Source organism: Pelophylax lessonae (genome assembly GCF_965119305.1).
Source record: "Pelophylax lessonae genome assembly, chromosome: 4".
Classification (NCBI taxonomy): domain Eukaryota; kingdom Metazoa; phylum Chordata; class Amphibia; order Anura; family Ranidae; genus Pelophylax; species Pelophylax lessonae.
Genome location: NC_138771.1, coordinates 514,655,268 through 514,670,789, shown reverse-complemented (window position 1 = coordinate 514,670,789; position 15,522 = coordinate 514,655,268).

The following is a 15,522-nucleotide window of genomic DNA, read 5'->3' as shown; positions in this document are numbered from 1 at the left end:
CGGCAGCGACTGGAGAGCAGTGAATCAGTAGGGTTGCAATCCACAATCAGTGGTGGAAAGGTAAGTATAAGTAAAGTGATTCTTTCTTTTTGTTATTGACTGTGTGATGACAGGGACAATGTAATAATGTCCCCCTGTGCTCCCTGGGGAGCTCTGACCCACTAGCACGACCCGATTGGAGCACTATAGCATTTTTTTGCAATCTGAAGCAGCACTTTATGACATTATATTGATTTCAATTATTTATTTGTGGACATTTTGTATATGCACATATTTGTCACGCATTGATTGCACTGGGCTCTTTGGTTTATTTTTTTGATATTAGAGTGATTAGTTTGATAAAGCAGCACTGACATCTAAGTTTTTGCATTATTTAAAGGCACAGCCACCTTTTTGTCAGCAGCAGCTTTTTATTTGTACATTTTTTTTAATATTCATATTGCCAATTTATATGTGACTACACATCTTTTAGCACAGTCTACTCTCTTAAAGTATATTTATTTGGTCCATAAGCGTGAGGATTTCCCTTTGTACTTGGTTATGACATTGATCCCGTGTTACGCTGATTTTGTGTGACACTGAGGCTAGATAGATAACAGGGGTAAGAGGGTCTGCATAGGACAACTGTTCTCCACTTAAGGAAGTATACTCCCTGCCACTGGTTGCTTGTCTGTAAATTGAAGTCTATTGTTTGATATTTTGATGACTAGAGGTTGGCAAGTGTAGGTGAGAATCCCCTCCCTCCAGCACAGTTGTGAATTGTTATTAACATGTAAAGGATCCAAAGGACCCCTGATGCAGTTCACTTAAACAGATCAGTAAGATGATGGGTAAATTGGGGATCTGCTGAGAATATCAGATCACTACTGATCAGTGCACTTCCTGAATGGGGTGCATCAACCACTACAGAATGAAAACCCCTTGATGCAGAATGGCTGCTCTACTCTAAAGACTGAGGCTCCCATTCTTACACCAGAATTACAGTATGCCATGCACTCACAGTATGTGCTCGGTCTTTGAGTTGAATAATGCTGGGTGTCATTTTACCTGGAAGAATGAGGATATCTTTTGGGGAAGAAGAGGTACTGTTGGGGACATCTACAGCTGAATTGTCTTTTTTTGTTGTTGTTAATAATGTTAATGCCTGGGGGGGGCTGTTTTAACAGCTTCCATACAGAGCAGTTAGACCCCCTTCCTGCCCAGACCAATTTTCAGCTTTCAGCACTCTCACACTTTGAATGACAATTGCTCAGTCATGCTACACTGTAACCAAACAAAATTTTTATCATTTTTTTCACACAAATAGAGCTTTAGTTTGGTGGTATTTGATCACAACTGGGTTTTTTTTTTTTTTTTCGTGATATAAGCAAAAAAAGAGCAAAAATTTTGCAAAAAAAAACACTTTTTTTAGTTTCTATTATAAAATTTTGCAAAAAAATTATTTTTCTTCATACATTTGGGCCAAAATGTATACTGCTACATATCTCTGGTAAAATTAACCCAAATTAGTGTATATTATTTAGTCTGTGTGAAAGTTATTGAGTCTAGAAGCTATGGTACCAATTACTGAAAATTGATCACACCAGATGTACTGATGGCCTATCTCCTTTCTTGAGGCCCTGAAATGTCAGGACAGTACAAATACCCCCCAAATGACCCCTTTTTGTAAAGTAGACAGTTTTTTGAAGTTATAATTTTTTCCCACAATTCTTGGGAAAATTAAGAAAAAAATTTTTTTTCTTTTTTTTCCCAAAACGTTGTCAATTTATAAGCTATTTCTAACACATAGCATGTACACAGCAAAAATGACACCCCAAAATTCATTCTGCTACTCCTTCTGAGTATGGTGATACCACATGTGTGAGACTTTTACACACCCTGGCCACAAAAAGAGACTCCACGTCCAAGTAGCACCATAAGGCGTTTTAGGAGCATAAATACACATAAAACTTTCTTACTACCTATCACACTTTTCAAGGCCCTAGAGCACCAATACAATGGAAAAGTCCACAAAATGACCCCATTTTGTAAAGCAAACACTCCAACGTATATTCTATGAGGCATTATGGGTCCTTTGAACATGTCATTTTTTTCCTCAAGTTTTTGGAAAATGTGGGAAAAAAAATAAAAACTTTTTTTTTTTTACACAAAGTTGTCAATTTATAGGATATTCCTAACACATAGCATGTACATAGCAAAAATGACACCCCAAAATACATTCTGCCACTCCTCCTGAGTATGGCAATACCACATGTGTGAGACTTTTTCACAGCCTAGCCATATAGAGGGGCCCAACATCCAAGGAGCATCATCATGCATCCTAGCCACTTGCCTAGGCCTATTTTTGACATTTGGGGTTTACAAGCTAAAATCAGTTGTTTTTGCTAGAAAACTACTTATAACCCCAAAACATTATATATATTTTTTTTTAGCAGAGACCCTAGAGAATAAAATGGAGATTATTGCAATATTTTTTATCACACCGTATTTGCGCAGCGGTCTTCCAAACACAATTTTTTGGGAAAAAATTCACTTTTTTTAATTAAAAAATAAGAAACCAGTAAAGTTAGCCCAATTGTTTTCCATAATGTGAAAGATAATGTTACGCCGAGTAAATAGATACCCAACATGTCATGCTTCAAAATTGCGCACGCTCACAGAATGGTGACAAATAGTGTTGAGCGAACACGGACTGTATTATTCGTGTTCGTACCGAATAATTGGATTTTTTGTACCCGAACACGGACACGGACACTTTACTGTATGTTCGGGTAAAAATCCGTGTTCGGTCGTTTTATTTCCGGGTTTTGCATGCTTTGGCGCTCTTTTCATGGCGGGCTTTCAACAGCCAATCAACAATCGTTTAACTGGTGTGCCTTAAGCCATCCCAGCCATGCCTGCAAATGTCTCAGTAGCTGTGATTGGCCATCTGAAGCATGTGACCAAGTCTTTATAAGTTCCAGGCAGCCGCAGCGTCTTCATTCTGCTGCTTAGATCAGGGACAGAGCACACATCAACGTGCTGGCTGCTGATTAGGGAAAGACAGGCAGGAAAAAAACATTTGTGTCCGGATAGAATTGAGGGACAGGTCGGAGTGTTTAGGCAGGGCGAGTTGTAGGCATTTTAGGGATAGAGTCTGCTGAATTATAGGGTCAGTGTCTTCTACAAAGTACAATCGATATTGCTGTGTGGGGGGTGGGGTGACTCTGCACTCAATCCTGATCTACGATCTCTTCTCAATCCTGTTAGGGAGAGGCTGCTGCTGCTGAATTTTAGGGAAACTGTGTTCTACAAACTACAATCGATATTGCTGTGTGGTGTGGGATAGGAGATAGGCAGGTGTCAGTGATCCACATCCATTTTTCTGTGTGTGAGCTGCAGTGAACACAATCTTTTTGGGCTGCAGTGAACACAATCTTTTTGGGGTGCAGTGAACAACATCCTTTTTGGGGTGCAGTGAACAAAATCTTTTTGGGGTGCAGTGAACAAAATCCTTTTTGGGGTGCAGTGAACAACATCCTTTTTGGGGTGCAGTGAACACAATCTTTTTGGGGTGCAGTGAACAAAATCCTTTGTGGGGTGCAGTGAACACAATCTTTGTGGGGTGCAGTGAACACAATCTTTATGGGGTGCAGTGAACAACATCCTTTTTGGGGTGCAGTGAACAAAATCCTTTTTGGGGTGCAGTGAACACAATCTTTTTGGGGTGCAGTGAACAAAATCCTATGTGGGTGCAGTGAACACAATCTTTGTGGGGTGCAGTGAACACAATCTTTTTGGGGTGCAATGAACAAAATCCTTTTTGGGGTGCAGTGAACAACATCCTTTTTGGGGTGCAGTGAACAAAATCCTTTTTGGGGTGCAGTGAACAACATCCTTTTTGGGGTGCAGTGAACAAAATCCTTTTAGGGTGCAGTGAACACAATCTTTGTGGGGTACAGTGAACACAATCTTTGTGGGGTGCAGTGAACACAATCTTTGGGGGGTACAGTGAACACAATCTTTTTGTGGTGCAGTGAACAAAATCCTTTGTGGGGTGCAGTGAACACAATCTTTGTGGGGTGCAGTGAACACAATCTTTGTGGGGTGCAGTGAACAAAATCCTTTGTGGGGTGTAGTGAACACAATCTTTGTGGGGTGCAGTGAACACAATCTTTTTGGGGTGCAGTGAACAAAATCCTTTTTGGGGTGCAGTGAACACAATCTTTTTGGGGTGCAGTGAACAAAATCCTTTGTGGGGTGCAGTGAACACAATCTTTGTGGGGTGCAGTGAACACAATCTTTTTGGGGTGCAGTGAACAAAATCCTTTTTGGGGTGCAGTGAACAACATCCTTTTTGGGGTGCAGTGAACAAAATCCTTTTTGGGGTGCAGTGAACACAATCTTTTTGGGGTGCAAAGAACAAAATCATTTGTGGGGTGCAGTGAACACAATCTTTGTGGGGTACAGTGAACAGAATCTTTGTGGGGTGCAGTGAACACAATCTTTGGGGGGTACAGTGAACACAATCTTTTTAGGGGGGGAATGAACAAAATCCTTTGTGGGGTGCAGTGAACACAATCTTTGGGGGGTACAGTGAACACAATCTTTTTGGGGTGCAGTGAACAAAATCCTTTGTGGGGTGCAGTGAACACAATCTTTGTGGGGTGCAGTGAACACAATCTTTTTGGGGTGCAGTGAACAAAATCCTTTTTGGGGTGCAGTGAACAACATCCTTTTTGGGGTGCAGTGAACACAATCTTTTTGGGGTGCAGTGAACAAAATCCTTTGTGGGGTGCAGTGAACACAATCTTTGTGGGGTACAGTGAACAGAATCTTTGTGGGGTGCAGTGAACACAATCTTTGGGGGGTACAGTGAACACAATCTTTTTGGGGTGCAGTGAACAAAATCCTTTGTGGGGTGCAGTGAACACAATCTTTGGGGGGTACAGTGAACACAATCTTTTTGGGGTGCAGTGAACAAAATCCTTTGTGGGGTGCAGTGAACACAATCTTTGTGGGGTGCAGTGAACACAATCTTTTTGGGGTGCAGTGAACAAAATCCTTTTTGGGGTGCAGTGAACAACATCCTTTTTGGGGTGCAGTGAACACAATCTTTTTGGGGTGCAGTGAACAAAATCCTTTGTGGGGTGCAGTGAACATAATCTTTGTGGGGTACAGTGAACAGAATCTTTGTGGGGTGCAGTGAACACAATCTTTGGGGGGTACAGTGAACACAATCTTTTTGGGGTGCAGTGAACAAAATCCTTTGTGGGGTGCAGTGAACACAATCTTTGGGGGGTACAGTGAACACAATCTTTTTGGGGTGCAGTGAACAAAATCCTTTGTGGGGTGCAGTGAACACAATCTTTGTGGGGTGCAGTGAACACAATCTTTTTGGGGTGCAGTGAACAAAATCCTTTTTGGGGTGCAGTGAACAACATCCTTTTTGGGGTGCAGTGAACACAATCTTTTTGGGGTGCAGTGAAAAAAATCCTTTGTGGGGTGCAGTGAACACAATCTTTGTGGGGTGCAGTGAACACAATCTTTATGGGGTGCAGTGAACAACATCCTTTTTGGGGGGTACAGTGAACACAATCTTTTTGGGGTGCAGTGAACAAAATCCTTTGTGGGGTGCAGTGAACACAATCTTTGGGGGGTACAGTGAACACAATCTTTTTGGGGTGCAGTGAACAAAATCCTTTGTGGGGTGGAGTGAACACAATCTTTGTGGGGTGCAGTGAACACAATCTTTTTGGGGTGCAGTGAACAAAATCCTTTTTGGGGTGCAGTGAACAACATCCTTTTTGGGGTGCAGTGAACACAATCTTTTTGGGGTTCAGTGAACAAAATCCTTTGTGGGGTGCAGTGAACACAATCTTTGTGGGGTACAGGGAACAGAATCTTTGTGGGGTGCAGTGAACACAATCTTTGGGGGGTACAGTGAACACAATCTTTTTAGGGTGCAGTGAACAAAATCCTTTTAGGGTGCAGTGAACACAATCTTTGTGGGGTGCAGTGAACAAAATACTTTTTGAGGTGCAGTGAACACAATCTTTGTGGGGTGCAGTGAACACAATCTTTGTGGGGTACAGTGAACACAATCTCATACTTCTGAACATTTGAGGGTGCTGCCTGTTCCATACTCCTCCTCCTACTGCTCAACCATCCTTTTAGGGGTACAAACAATAGTAATTGGGGCCTAGTGTGGTGGTGTACGTGTGAGATACATACACTTTCTTTTTGATCATATTTTCTATTCCACTATTCAATTAAATCCTTTGGGGATCAATTAAATTGCGTGATAGTCTGTGTCGGTACGTGTGAGATCCACCTTTCCAAGTTTTTGGGGTTCATCTCATACTTCTGAAGATTTGAGGGTGCTGCCTGTTCCATACTCCTCCTCCTACTGCTCAACCATCCTTTTAGGGGTACAAACAATAGTAATTGGGGCCTAGTGTGGTGGTGTACGTGTGAGATACATACACTTTCTTTTTGATCATATTTTCTATTCCGCTATTCAATTAAATCCTTTGGGGATCAATTAAATTGCGTGATAGTCTGTGTCGGTACGTGTGAGATCCACCTTTCCAAGTTTTTGGGGTTCATCTCATACTTCTGAAGATTTGAGGGTGCTGCCTGTTCCATACTCCTCCTCCTACTGCTCAACCATCCTTTTAGGGGTACAAACAATAGTAATTGGGGCCTAGTGTGGTGGTGTACGTGTGAGATACATACACTTTCTTTTTGATCATATTTTCTATTCCGCTATTCAATTAAAACCTTTGGGGATCAATTAAATTGCGTGATAGTCTGTGTCGGTACGTGTGAGATCCACCTTTCCAAGTTTTTGGGGTTCATCTCATACTTCTGAAGATTTGAGGGTGCTGCCTGTTCCATACTCCTCCTCCTATTGCTCAAATATCCTTTTAGGGGTACAAACAATAGTAATTGGGGCCTAGTGTGGTGGTGTACGTGTGAGATACATACACTTTCTTTTTGATCATATTTTCTATTCCGCTATTCAATTAAAACCTTTGGGGATCAATTAAATTGCGTGATAGTCTGTGTCGGTACGTGTGAGATCCACCTTTCCAAGTTTTTGGGGTTCATCTCATACTTCTGAAGATTTGAGGGTGCTGCCTGTTCCATACTCCTCCTCCTACTGCTCAACCATCCTTTTAGGGGTACAAACAATAGTAATTGGGGCCTAGTGTGGTGGTGTACGTTTGAGATACATACACTTTCTTTTTGATCATATTTTCTATTCCGCTATTCAATTAAAACCTTTGGGGATCAATTAAATTGCGTGATAGTCTGTGTCGGTACGTGTGAGATCCACCTTTCCAAGTTTTTGGGGTTCATCTCATACTTCTGAAGATTTGAGGGTGCTGCCTGTTCCATACTCCTCCTCCTACTGCTCAACCATCCTTTTAGGGGTACAAACAATAGTAATTGGGGCCTAGTGTGGTGGTGTACGTGTGAGATACATACACTTTCTTTTTGATCATATTTCCTATTCCGCTATTCAATAAAAACCTTTGAGGATCAATTGAATTGCGGGATAGTCTGTGTCGGTACGTGTGAGATCCACCTTTCCAAGTTTTTGAGGTTCATCTCATACTTCTGAAGATTTGAGGGTGCTGTCTGTTCCATACTCCTCCTACTCCTCATCCATCCTTTTAGGGGTAGAAACAATAGTAATTGGGGCCTAGTGTGGTTTTGTACGTGCGAGATACATACACTTTTTTGGATCATATTTCCTATTCCGCTATTCAATAAAAACCTTTCTAGGGCAAGATCTTAAATTACAGAAATATGAGGAGACCGTCAAATAAGGGCCGTGGCCTGGGTCGTGGTGCTGCTGGTAGAGCTCCTGTTGCAAGGAGAGGACGTGGTCGATCTGTGCCAGCTACACGCACAAGTGAAACACCTTCCTCAAGTGTGAGTAGGCGACAGAACCTGCATCAGTATTTGGTAGGGCATCATACGCCCCTAGAAGTGATGAGGCCAGAACAAGTGGAGGCGATAGTAGATTGGTTTGCTGCTGACAGTGCCTCCAGTTCCTTCAAATTGTCTCCCACCCAGTCTACTGCAGAAAGGTCACAGTTGGCACCTGCAGCTGATGTCCAACCGTCTTTCACCTCACCCCCTTGCAAATCAGGCAAGCAGTCTGAGCCCCAAGCCATACAGCAGTCTCTTCTTCTTTTTGATGACTCTGTCAGCAGGGTTTCCCAGGGCCATCCACCTAGCCCTGCCCCAGAAGTGGAAGAGATTGAGTGCAGCGATGCCCAACCACTTATTTCTCAAGATGAGTACATGCAAGGATCATCGCAGTACGTCTCCGATGATGACGAAACGCAGGTGCCAACTGCTGCGGCGTTCAGCATTGTGGAGACCGACAAGGAGGGCAGGGGTGAAGACTGGGTGGAAGATGATGTGGAGGACGATGAGTTCCTCGACCCCACATGGAATGAACGTCATGCAGGTGACCTGAGTAGTTTGGAGGAAGAGGCGGTGGTCGCACAGAGCCACCAGCACAGCAGAAGAGGGAGCAGGGTGCAGAAGCGGAGCGGCCGTGCCCTAGACACTACGCCCGCTACTGCCCAACGCAGCAAGGGAACGAGCGCACCAAAGTCAGCTCAAAGGAGTTCTCTAGCGTGGAAGTTCTTTAGAAAATGTGCTGATGACAGGACACGAGTGGTTTGCACCCTGTGCAATCAGAGCTTGAAGCGAGGCATAAACCTTCTCAACCTGAGCACAACCTGCATGATCAGGCATCTAAGTGCAAAGCATGAGCTGCAGTGGAGTACACACCTTCAAAACCAAGAAACGTCTCTGGCTCATCCTGCTTCCTCTTCTGCTGCAGTCTCGGCCGCTCCAGCCACATCTGTAGTGATACCGGCACCTGCCACCCCGCAAACAGACGATCTGTCAGCAACACCACCACCTGGGTCACCAACAACCATCTCCACAATGTCCCGTGGAAGCGTTCAGCTTTCCATCTCCCAAACACTTGAGAGGAAGAGGAAGTACCCCCCTACCCACCCGCGATCCCTGGCCCTGAATGCCAGCATTTCAAAATTATTGGCCTTTGAAATGCTGTCATTCCGTCTGGTGGAGACGCACAGTTTTAAAAACCTTATGTCGGTGGCTGTCCCACAGTACGTCGTGCCCAGCCGCCACTACTTTTCCAGGCAAGCCATCCCTTCCCTGCACAACCAAGTGGGGGAAAAAATCAGGTGTGCACTGCGCAACGCCATCTGTGCCAAGGTCCACCTAACTACCGATACGTGGACCAGTAAGCACGGTCAGGGGCGTTATATCTCCCTAACGGCACACTGGGTAAATGCAGTGGCGGATGGGCCTGAGGCGGATAGCAATTTGGCGCATGTCCTTCCACCACCGAGGATTGCAGGGCGCTTCAGTTTGCCTCCTGTTCCTAACTCCTCCTACTCCGCTTCCTCATCCTCTACCGCCTCCTCATCCGGACAGCGTAACACCTTCACCACCAACTTCAGCACGGCCAGGGGTAAACGACAGCAGGCAGTTTTACAACTTGCCTGTTTGGGGGACAAACCACACACCGCGCAGGAGTTGTGGAGGAGCATGGAACAGCAGACAAATGAGTGGTTGATGCCAGCGAGCCTCAAGCCCGGCCTGGGCGAAATCTCATAGCAGCTCTGGGCCTAGCCGGTTTGACGCACATCCCTTGCCTGGCGCATGTGCTGAATTTGGTGGTGCAGAGGTTCCTTAAAAACTACCCCGATATGTCAGAGCTGCTGCAGAAAGTGCGGGCCGTTTGTGCGCACTTTCGGCGTTCTCACCCTGCTGCTGCTCGCCTGGCAGCGCTGCTGCGTAACTTCGGCCTTCCCGCTCACCGCCTCATATGTGACGTGCCCACAAGGTGGAACTCCACCTTGCACATGCTGGAAAGACTGTGCGAGCAGCAGCAGGCCATAGGTGAGTTTCAGCTGCAGCACGCACGCGTGAGTCGCTCTGCGGAACAGCACCACTTCACCACCAATAACTGGGCCTCCATGCGAGACCTGTGTGCCTTGTTGCGCTGTTTTGAGTACTCCACCAACATGGCCAGTGGCAATGACGCCGTTCTCAGCTTAACTATCCCACTTCTATGCCTCCTTGAAAAAACAATTCGGGCGATGATGGAAGAGGATGTGGCACAGGATGAGGAGGAGGAGGAGGATGAAGAGGTAACATTTCCAAGGCTTTCAGGGAAGTCATTCGCAAGGGGCTCCGAGGGTGGGTTCCTGCACACACAAACGCCAGGGACACAATTGTCCAGCAGGGGCACAGTTCTGGAGGATGAGGAGGATGAGGAGGAGGAGGAGCTGGAGGAGGAGATGGAACCATGTTCACAGCAGGGTGGCACCCAGGCCAGCTCATGGCCATCACTTGTGCATGGCTGGGGGGATACAGAGGACACGGACGATACACCTCCCACAGAGGACAGCCTTTCGTTGCCTCTGGGCAGCCTGGCACACATGAGCGATTACATGCTGCAGTGTCTCCACAACGACCGCCGAGTTGTCCACATTCTAACTTGTGCTGATTACTGGGTGGCCACGCTGCTGGATCCCCGTTACAAGGACAACGTACCGTCCTTAATTCACTCACTGGAGCGCGATCGCAAGATGCGCGAGTACAAGCGCACGCTGGTAGACGCCATGCTGCTGGCATTCCCATCTGACAGCGGGGCCGCAGTGGAAGCACAAGGCAGAGGAGGAGGAGGAGGAGGTCGCCAACGCAACCAGGGCACCGCCAGCACCTCAGAAGGCAGGGTTAGCATGGCCGAAATGTGGAAAAGCTTTGTCAGCACGCCACAACAAACAGCAGCACCAGCAGCTCAGATGGAACGTCTTAGCAGGAGGCAGCATTTTACCAACATGGTGGAGCAGTATGTGTGCACACGCCTACATGTAGTGAATGAGGGGTCTGCCCCCTTCAACTTCTGGGTCTCCAAATTGGGCACATGGCCTGAGCTTGCCCTTTACGCCTTGGAGGTGCTGGCGTGCCCTGCAGCCAGTGTATTATCTGAACGGGTATTTAGCACGGCTGGGGGCGTTATAACAGACAAGCGCAGCCGCCTGTCCAGAGACAATGTGGACAAGCTCACGTTCATTAAAATGAACCAGGCATGGATCCCACGGGACTTTTCCGTACCTTATGCAGAATAGCAATGGATACCGACCTTACCCACCCATTGTTCCATTTTTGCTCTTTCTCACTCTTTTGGGGTGTACCCTCATTTAAAATTTGTGAAAAGAAGCAGTGTTGGCTACCTCGTCCTCCTCCTCAGGGCCAGATTAACGTAGGGGCTATTGGAGCTGCAGCTCCAGGCCCCTACCTTTTATATAGGCCCCGGGTTGGCCATATTCACTGTTACCGCTCTTCTGTCACTTGTAAACACAGAAGTCTGGCTTCTATGCTCGCTTCCCCAGGCAGCACCCTCAGAACCTCCCCACACAGCGCGAAGGCCGGACAAGGAGGGACAGTTGCCGATGCATGGATGTGTTTATAGGCTTCAGAGACAGCATCCCATGTTGAATTAGGCATGCATGGCTGCACCCTTCCTCCTCTGGGTGCATGGCAAGGCACGGCCCTTAAGGCCCTTCAAAATTCTCAGCACCAAGCCCATGATGCTCTTAATCCGGCCCTGGTCCTCCTCCACCGCCGCTTCCACCTACACCGCCCATAGGTGTGCGCAGCCTATTGCATTAAGGTGTGCACCCCAAAGTTGAAATACACATGCATGTGTTTGCCAGCAGGGAGAGTAATGTATCGGGGCCATGTACCTGTAGGCAAAGAGAAATAGAGCAGAGCAGGTCCGAGGGAGATCTTTCCCATCTCCTCACTGGCAATGCTATGTGCCCTAGGTGATTAGGGTGTGCCCAGGCACACCCGGCACACCCTGTGTGCATGCCTATCTCACCGCCACATCCACCACCACCTCAACCTCCCTCCTACTCCATATGGGCCTCGTCCTTCAGAGATGAAGAAGAACATTGTTTTATTTTTCTGTTTTTTTTTGTTGTTTTAAGTTATTTCCCTATCCACATTTGTTTGCAGAGCACCTGCCATGCTCTTAATTACGTTTTGCTGCCATTTGCAGCACTCTAGCCCTTTCCTTTGGTGTTTTAGAGCCATTTTAGTGCCTTAAAGTTCGGGTCCCCATTGACTTCAATGGGGTTCGGTGTCCGGGAAAAGTTCGGTAAAAGTCCGGGACACGGACCCGGACTTTTTTTTAAAGTTCGGCCGAACCCATCGAACACGGACATCTAGGTGTCCGCTCAACCCTAGTGACAAACTTTGGTACTTAAAAATCCCCATAGGTGACACTTTAAAAATTTCTACAGGTTGCTATCTTAGAGTTACAGAGGAGGTCTAGGGCTCAAATTATTGCTCTTGCTCTAACGATCGCGACGATACCACACATGTGTAGTTTGAACACTGTTTACATATGTGGGCGGGGTTTCCGTATGCGTTCGCTTCTGCGCGCGAGCTCGCGGGGACAGGGCACTTTAATTTTTTTTTTTTTTTACTATTTATTTTATTTATTAATTTTTATTTTTACACTGTTTTTAAAAAAAAAAAATTGATAATTTTTATTTCTATTACAAGAAATGTAAACATTACTTGTAATAGAAAGAGGCACGACAGGACCTCTTTTTTGTGAGATCTGGGGTCAAAAAGTCCTCAGATCTCACAAGTACACTAAAAGATAGAAAAAAATAAAATAAAATAAAAAAAAATTAAATAAAATGAAAAAAAAAGGGACCTTTAAACTGGTTGCTAGGCAACAACGTTTGCCGTAGCTCCGGTCCTCCAAGACCATAGAGTCGACTGAGGGCAAGCTTGCCCTCACTCGACATCCTGTCTGTGAGGATCTGGGACCGGATCGTTTTCCCCGCTGCCGGCGGGTCCGGTAAGCGGGGAAAAGAACCAGAATGCGGCGGGAGGGGGGGGCACCTCTTCCGCCACCCCGGAAGGGTGATCCCGCGGCGAATCCGCCGCTGGGACCACCCTTATCGGAAAGCCAACCGTCCACCGTTTAAAAAAATACCAGGGTTATGGCAGCTATCTGCTGCCATAACACCAGTATTTAGGTTTAAACGGAGGACGTATATAAACCTTTTTGGACTTAAACATGGTGGCTGTATGAAGGGTGACAGGTACTCGGGTACTTTGCTGGGCAGGTGACAGGTACTCTGGTACTGATGAGCAAGTGGCAGGTACTCGAGTACTCCGATAGGCAGGTGACAGGTACTCGGGTACTCTTATGGGCAGGTGACAGGCAGGTGATAGGTACTGATGAGTAGTACTGATACTGATAGGTGATACTGATACTGTACTGATGGGTACGGATGATCAGTACTGATACTGATAGGTGATAGGTACTGATGGGTACTGATGAGTACTGATGAGTAGTGATGGGTACTGATGAGCAGGTGGCAAGTACTCGGGTACTTCAGGTGTCAGGTACTCTGATGAGCAGGTGGAAGGTACTCGGGTACTCTGATGGGTAGGTGACAGGTACTCGGGTACTCTGATGGGTAGGTGACAGGTACTTGGGTACTCTGATGGCGGGTACTCGGGTACTCCGGTGACGGGTACTCAAAGTACCAGAGTACCTGTCATCAGAGTACCCGAGTACCTGTCATCAGAGTACCCGAGTACCTGTCATCAAAGTACCCGAGTACCCATCATCAGAGTACCCGTGTACCCGTCATCAGAGTACCCGAGTACCCGAGTACCTGTCATCAGAGTACCCGAGTACCTGTCATCAGAGTATCCGAGTACCTATCATCGAGTACCCGAGTACCTGTTATCACAGTACCCGAGTACCTGTCATCAGAGTACCCGAGTACCCATCATCAGAGTACCCGAGTACCTGTCACCAGCCCAACAGAGTACCTGTCAATAGCCCATCAGAGTACCCAAGTACCTGTCATCAGAGTACCTGATGGGCTGGTGACAGGTACTCGGGTACTTTGATGGGCTAGTGACAGGTACTTTTCATTGGGGGGAGGGCAATCAGTGTGGTTGGGGTGCACTGTACTTGGTAACTAGCTGTTACCACAATCTCCTCCTCACACAGGATCAGTGTGTGAGGAGGAGAACACGGTGACAGCTAGTTACCGTGTTCTCTGATGACATTTGTGACCGGCTGTGATTGGACACAGCCGGTCACATGGTAAAGAGCCAATTTCATTGGCTCTTTACCTAGATCGGGGATGGGCTCTGTCCGAAGGACGAGCCTCGTCCCCGATCGCCGCGCTGCGCTGGAGCCGCTCATGTGATCGGCTGTGATTGACACAGCCGATCACGTGGTAAACAGCCAATTTCTATTGGCTGTTTACCTTGATCAGGGATGGGCTATGTCCGAGGGACGAGCCTCATCCCTGATCGCGCCGCTGCGTGCCGCCGGGGGCGCGCACTGGCAGCTAGAACGGGCTGACGTCATAGGACGGCGGCCCGGATCGATAAAGGAATGTTGCCGACGTCATTTTACAATGACTCGGTATTGAAGGGGTTAAAGGTATTACCCACTTGACCACCGGAAGGTTTTACTACTTTCATGAAATTTTTTTGGTATTAAGCACTGTGTATATTTAACTGGACATTGGTTGGTCATGCAACACTGTACGCAAATTCAATTTTTATAATTTCTTCCCCACACAAATAGAGCTTTTTTTTTTTTTGTTTTTTGGCGGTATTTAATTATTATTTTATTTTTTTCTATATAAATTAAAAAATGCAGAAAAAAAACAGTTTCCCTTAGTTTCTTTTATAAAATTTTACAGACAAATAATATTTCTACATAAATTTAGGCCAACATGTAGTCTGCTACATTTCTTTGGTAAAAAATAACCCAAATCAGTATATATTATTTAGTCTGTGTGAAAGTTATAGAGTCTACAAACAATGATATGTATATATTTGAAAATTGATTACTCCTAATATACTGACTGCCTTTCTCATTTCTTGACAGTACAAATACCCCCCAAATGACCCCTTTTTGGAAAGTAGACAGTCCAAGGCAAGAGGCATGGCAAGTTTTTTGGAAGTTTCTAATTTTTTGTCACAGTGTTTTGTAAAATGGAGAAATTAATTATTATTATTATTATTTTTTTTTTATTCATGTAGTAGGTTTTCCAGGCCTGTGGCCTGATGTGGGTCTACCATCGGTACTGGTTACCCCTCCAGCCCTTGTGAGCTTCGGCCCTGGATGTGAGCACTGAGACAATGACAACTCCGGCATATTTGTTTTGTTGTTTTATTGTATTTAAGGGGATGGGAGAAGGGAATGAGTGGGATACTCCTTTAGGCTCAACTAAATACAATTGTGGGACTTTTCTGGCAAAAATGCCTGTTAGCTCTGTCTTGACGCCAGCCAACGCTAGCCAACGCTTCCTGATGCTTCCCTTCACACTGTGCACTAGCACTTCAGGGCCCGAACCACAGGCGCCCCCTTTACACTTTAATCTCTTCAGGGTCCACTGACTATGTACCCCCTCTGTC